Raw genomic sequence first — 6,828 nt, forward strand, 5'->3', positions numbered from 1 at the left:
AATTCGCGCATAAAAATATGATGTTTCTAATCAAAAATCTTTTGTTTTATTCAAGTTTTAATTAAAACAAGGGGGAAGGTATAACTTAGACATGTTAACATTTCATGGAGACGCAACGGGCACGCGAATGGCAGGTGTGGGTTCGTGAGCCACTTTATTAAGATTTTATATAGGCCGTTTCGTAAAACCCTCCATCTATACTAGATTGAAACTGACAAACGATAGTTAAATAGTTTTACTTCTATACTAGTTCTAGGCCAAGGTGACTTATTTTAATGCAGATTTTTTTTTGTACTTTATATAAATAAATAAGTAACCTACTATTGTTGGATAACCTTCCAAAAATTTCTTTAATCTTATTTAATTTATTATTATAAATGTAACCTAAAAATCTAGTAACAGATTAAATTGATTTCTTTTAAATATTTTTTAAACAACTCGGTCGGCAAACAAGCGTACGGCTCACCTGGATGGTAAGCAATTAGCATAGCTTATAGAAGTCTGCAACACCAGAAGCATCAGAAGCACCGCAAGCAAGCGCGTTGTCGACACCAGGAACTCTGGTCACCTTACTCGCCAACAGGAATACAACACTGCTTGAAAACAATATTATTTAGCTGTTATCTTCTGTAAGTGCAAGAAGGTACTACCCCAGTTGGGCTGCTCTATCTTTTGAGCAGCAAATTTCCGACTGTGCCCTACCTCAGTAAAAATATCCATTATTTCCATCAATCCTCTCACCATATAAATATATATTGTTGTAAGAAGCCGTTGTTGTTTTTTATTCGAACTTTTTTTCATTACACGATATAAGTACATCTATTTCATAGCGTAGATACTTCCGTATTGTGCCATCTGCGAGCATTTTATGAATTTTGTATGAATCAAATTCACGTATATTCGGCGATATAACTAATTTAATGTTGTCATAAAATAGTAAATAGGTATATTAATTGTGTTATGTCTGTAATCGTCCAAAAAAGAATCATTGTTTTGTGTGTGTTTGTGAGTGTTAGGTGTATGTGAATGTGTGTCTTTTTCTAAGACCATAACTTATAAAGTTGTAAAATCTCTAATTATTTATTAGATAGACGTTTTTGTCAAAGTATAATGTTCTATTCCTAAAAAAAAAATTAATTTCAATAAACATAATCATCTATACAAAAAAGAGACTATTAATAAAAGTTAATTTTCCTAAACCGTGTTCATGTTAATTTTGCTGATATGTAAGTTATATCGCTTTTAAATGTTTTAAATTCCACTAAAAGAAAAAAATTTAACAAAACTTTTCACCTGTTGTAGTAATGTTTTCTTTGTATTGCAGTTAAGAATATTGTTTAAAAAAATAAAATACAATTTTTATTAGACTTATTAATTTTCATGTGAATTTTAACAAATGTTTAATTATGTTCGTTTACCTCTAACGCCCTTAATTTAAAATGTAGCGAGTAAATAAATTAACATTAAAAAAAGCATTAAAATGTTTTTTTTTTATATGTTTATATTAAATCGGGCATTTTTTGTCATTTTTTGAATTTCGTCTGGCAAACAAGACTAGCTATAGTAAAAAAATTATTGCTTGTGACGTATCAATGTTAAAATTGCAACTTTTGGATTTAGTTAAGCAAAACAAAGATCCCTTTGAAAAATTCGTCGTACGAAATAATATATTTATATATAAATGTAGTTTAATTTACTTTACAGTTAAACAGAAGTATTCAATATGAACGGGCCTTTACAATTTCAAAAACAGAACAAATTAGTTGGCCCCACCCCTAACAAGGAACTCACTCTCACTCTGTCAATATTGAAAACATGCGAGAGACGTCCTCAGTACTCATTTGTTAAAAAAAGGATAGACTGAGTAATTTGTCAATAAGGTTGTATGTGCTTTTTTTATTTCTCTATATCCAGTTGCGTAAAAACAAGACCACCCTTGTATTGGTAATCGTAGAAGAGACTCGTGAAAGGTCACGGGGATATATTAAAAATTCACAATGAGAATTACTGTGTACAAGCTTCTATTTAGTACACCGTTCAATTTTCTCATCACAAAGTAAATTACATTTCATTGTCAGTCTAAGTAATTTTATTTTTTTAATGTCTCGAAGGTTTTATTACTTGAAAAAGAAAACCTAATTTGACAGATCAAAACTTTATTAAAATTTAAATTACTACCTATTTCTTTCGATTCAACGAGCACTCAAAAATTAAAATAAAAAATTTATAGCCCTTTGAGAAATATCATAATATATCAATATTCTAAAGCTTATCTGTACATCTGTTTATATAGAATATCAATCACTACATAGTATAAAACAAAGTCGCTTTCTCTGTCCCTATGTCCCTATGTCCCTATGTCCCTATGTCCTTTGTATGCTTAAATCTTTATAACTACGCAAAGGATTTTGATCCGGGTTTTTTTAATAGATAGAGTGATTGGAGGAGGGTTTTTATGTATAATAACATCCATTAAATAGTGGAGAAATACTGTTATTTTTGAGGTTTCTAATGTGATGTCGTAAACAATTTCATTTTTTCCGCTTACATTGCAAACGCAGCCTGAACCCTACGAGATTTATCAAAATAATGTACTAAGTATTGTACACATTGAAAAGGTCTACAAAAAACTCTGCTATGGTATATGTCTATCCCTTATGGATATCCCACAATAACATTTTTTTGTCATTTACTTTTTACGACAAATAATGGCTAATTTTCAAAGCGATTTTAACCAATACAGCATTAATCCTTATCTAATTAAATACCTTAAATATATTGTTAATTTAATATAGATCTATATGACCCTTTACAGCATATGATTTAAATGAATATTTTCGAAGATATTACAGGTACCCATAGGTATATGTGAAGTTAAGGCTCCATCCTATACTCGAGGAGCAAAATATTATACCAGAACACCAATTTGGATCTGTACTCGGTCCAGTATTGTACACAGTTTTTACTGCCGACTTACCCACTTCCAATAACGTCTTAACTGCTACCTACGCAGATGACATGGCAGTACTATCTTGCCATAGGGATCCCTGCATAGCATCGGAAAACCTCCAAAGGCACCTGGAAAAGGTTGGATCATGGTTGAGGAAATGGAGAATTAAAGCAAGTGCTGCAAAATCTACCCACGTTACTTTTACATTAAAAAGAGGTGACTGTCCACCAGTGACACTTGATCGAACTGTCCTACCTCAGAATACTAGATTCAAATACCTAGTTATGCACCTTGACAAGAGGCTTACCTGGAAGGACCACATAAAGGCCAAAAAAGATCAGGCAAACTTTCTTCTTCTTCTTCTTCTTCTTCTTCTTCTTCTTCTTCTTCTTCTTCTCCTTCTTCTTCTCCTTCTCCTTCTCCTTCTCCTTCTCCTTCTCCTTCTCCTTCTCCTTCTCCTTCTCCTTCTCCTTCTCCTTCTCCTTCTCCTTCTCCTTCTCCTTCTCCTTCTCCTTCTCCTTCTCCTTCTCCTTCTCCTTCTCCTTCTCCTTCTCCTTCTCCTCCTCCTCCTCCTCCTCCTCCTCCTCCTCCTCCTCCTCCTCCTCCTCCTCCTCCTCCTCCTCCTCCTCCTCCTCCTCCTCCTCCTCCTCCTCCTCCTCCTCCTCCTCCTCCTCCTCCTCCTCCTCCTCCTCCTCCTCCTCCTCCTCAAAAATTAGTCAAGTAAATACGCATTATCAAAGATTATTCCAAAAGTTGTAATCAGATCTCAATGAAATTTAAATGTGACCACATGATAAACATCGGCTTTCGATTAAATTAAAATTTATCAAAATCGGTACACCCAGTAAAAAGTTTTGCGGATTTTCGAGTTTCCCTCGATTTATCTGGGATCCCATCATCAGATCCTAGTTTCCTTATCATGGTACCACACCGGGGATATCTCCTTTCCAACAAAAAAAGAATTATCAAAATCGGTTCATAAACGACGAAGTTATCCCCGAACATACATAAAAATAATATATATACGGTCGAATTGTGTAACTTCGTCCTTTTTTTGAATTCGGTTAACAATAAAAAAAAATAATCTCTCACTTTCATTGTTTATTCACATCAATTTCAGTAATAACTATAAGATTTTTCCCATACGTCGATAAATAAGTTTCACTACAATAAATAATTTTTATAAGCTGGACATGATCGTACAAACTCAATTAGTTTTTGTCGTCCATTTTCGATTTCGATAATGCACTTAATGTTACTTCCTTATCGGTCGGTCGGTTGGGTAGAGAAAGATTATAAAATATTTACTTAAGTGGTTCCGGTTGAACATATAAAGGAAGCAGTGAAAGGGTTTAAGGCTCTGCCGACGGAAATCAATCTTTGGTTCAATAATTCTGTTTTATAAATAAGTTTTTGTTTGGTATTTGTGATTTTTGTTTAAGAGTAAATTGTCATTAAAGATGAGGGTGTATAGAGAAAGAGATGAGTGAGTGATAGCAAATAGAAACTAAAAATATGAAGAGTATATAGTGAATGAACTGAGAAATTGGATACAAGGAATATTTTTACTACTACACTACTATACTATACTATTTCGCAAGTTTTTGAGTAATTAACCCTATAACAGGCAACGCCGTAATATTACGAGTACATTCAGCTAATTGCAAATAATTTTATAGTTTTTACCAAAACAGAAAAAATCGAATGGCGATTTTCAAGGGTATATCATATAAATATCGATTCACTGAATCGATTGAGTACAACATATCGATTTAAAAAATCGATTCATTTGGTCGATTATTACGCAGTAACTAATACTTAATCTGTGTTTCTGTTTGTTCGGTGTTCGTTTCACGCAGCAGCACCATAATACACGGCGTCAGTATTCATAATATTTCTGGAGTTTAAAAACAATATTTTCGATTGGAGTGCTAGTTAAATATTCTCTTTTTAAAAAAACAATCAAAAATAGTTTTTAGTGTTCCAGTTATTTTGTCATATAAATTATGAATTTTCGGGTGTTCTGCTTGCATTTCTTTATTTAAATCGGTAAATAATGGTAATACAAAAACTAAAAATTCCAAAAATAATATTGTAGTGGGATCTTGGAGCTTCTGTAGTATATGTTCTGCAGCTAAAAGATGATCATTATTAGAGATTTGGTCTATAAAAAATAGTTTTAGAGCAGAGAGTTGTTCTAATATTATTTTCACTGGTGCATGTACTGATAACCAGCGCGTTTGAGTGGAGTGAAGCATTCTATGTACTTTTAGGTCGCAAAACATTTGAAAGTTTTTAAACTCTGCCACTCTTTTTGGGCTAGAAGAAAAGTAGTTGTAAATGTCCCTTACAAAATCCTCTATAAAGCGTGGCAATTTGGTACAAGCATATGACGCGCAAAGATGAAACGAATGGCAGACGCATTTAAGTATAAAAATGTTGGGAATTTCATTTTGCAGCAATGTTACAACAGAATTATTACGTCCCATCATTACGATTATTTTTATAGGGAATATCATTGCTTCTAAAAAAGTTTACAATGAGTTCAAATAAGGTTGCTGCATAAGCTTCTTCTAATGGAATAAGAGTAAAAAAACAATCTTTAATACGATTCATTTTCGCATATCTCACGACTAAGCACAAGTGCTTGGTTGTACTAACATCTGTGGACTCGTCAATAATAAGCGAAAACTTGCTTTGCCGCAGATCTTCACATAAATTATCGAAACTTTCTTTACCTATAATATAATCAATTATGTCGTGAGTTTTGGTCGAAGAGCATTTCATTTCTTTTGCTGTTTTTGAGTCAGGACAAACGGCTTGCATCAGCTTGGGTAGGTGCTCCATAATAGTGAATGGTAGATTGTGTTCAGCCACAAACGATGCTAATCTTATTTCACCCGAAATTAAAATATAGAATTAAAATTACGTAGGTATATCTAGTAGCAATTAGAATCTAATTATATCCACTGCTTCTATAAGTAAAAAAACCAAATTAATAATAAAACAAAAATAACACTGTAAGTAGTAGCATAAATAATTAAAACATTTACCGTGCTTGACCAGGGTATCAGATTTTTGAGTTTTGGTCACAGTAAATGATGATATCTTCGGTTGTGATTTGTATTCTTTGATGATACTGAGTGTGCTTGTGAAGAACTATGTTTCTTTATAGCGTCTTTTCCAGATGTAAACTTGATATCTTTATTACAACTCTTACAATAGGCATAGCTTTCGCCTTTACGACTTACTTGAAGCCAACCTGGAAATTCTTCTTCCCATTCTTTTCTATAATTTTGTAGATATTTTTTTTTTCTTTTTACACTCGCATTTGTGCTTGTTGGCTCCTCGTCAGACGACATTTTAACTAAATGGTCTTATTTCGTAGGCGCTCTTTAGGAAAGTTCCTCTCTCTTCAAAGTTAAGAAAATTAATGAACAAAATAAAATCGAATTCCTGTTTATTTAGAATAGACAGGTAAATTCCCGGTGGGGAAGCCCCTTATAACATCGAGTTGTAGGACACAAGGGTATTCCCCAAAATATATGGAACATTCTGCACTATATAGGTCCAGCCATACTTACTATTGAGGGCTTTCCCGTAACATTAAACATAAATGAAAAGGGTTGCCAACTTAAGAGTGTAAAATCGGTAGAAAAATCGGGAGAATTTCCATGTATACTCTGAAATCGTAGAAAAATCGTTATATTTTGGTATTTCGGTAGAACAGAGCCCATATCGGTAGAAATACCGAAAAATCGGTAGGTTCGAGACCACTGGATCGCAGCGCTACGCTATTTCGTCGATATTTTCGGGACATTATTTTCTATAGCGATCGTTCTCCTTTTCTCTATGCTCCATGGGTGAACTGTGCTGTT

Source organism: Melitaea cinxia, chromosome 12 (genome assembly GCF_905220565.1).
Source record: "Melitaea cinxia chromosome 12, ilMelCinx1.1, whole genome shotgun sequence".
Lineage (NCBI taxonomy): Eukaryota > Metazoa > Arthropoda > Insecta > Lepidoptera > Nymphalidae > Melitaea > Melitaea cinxia.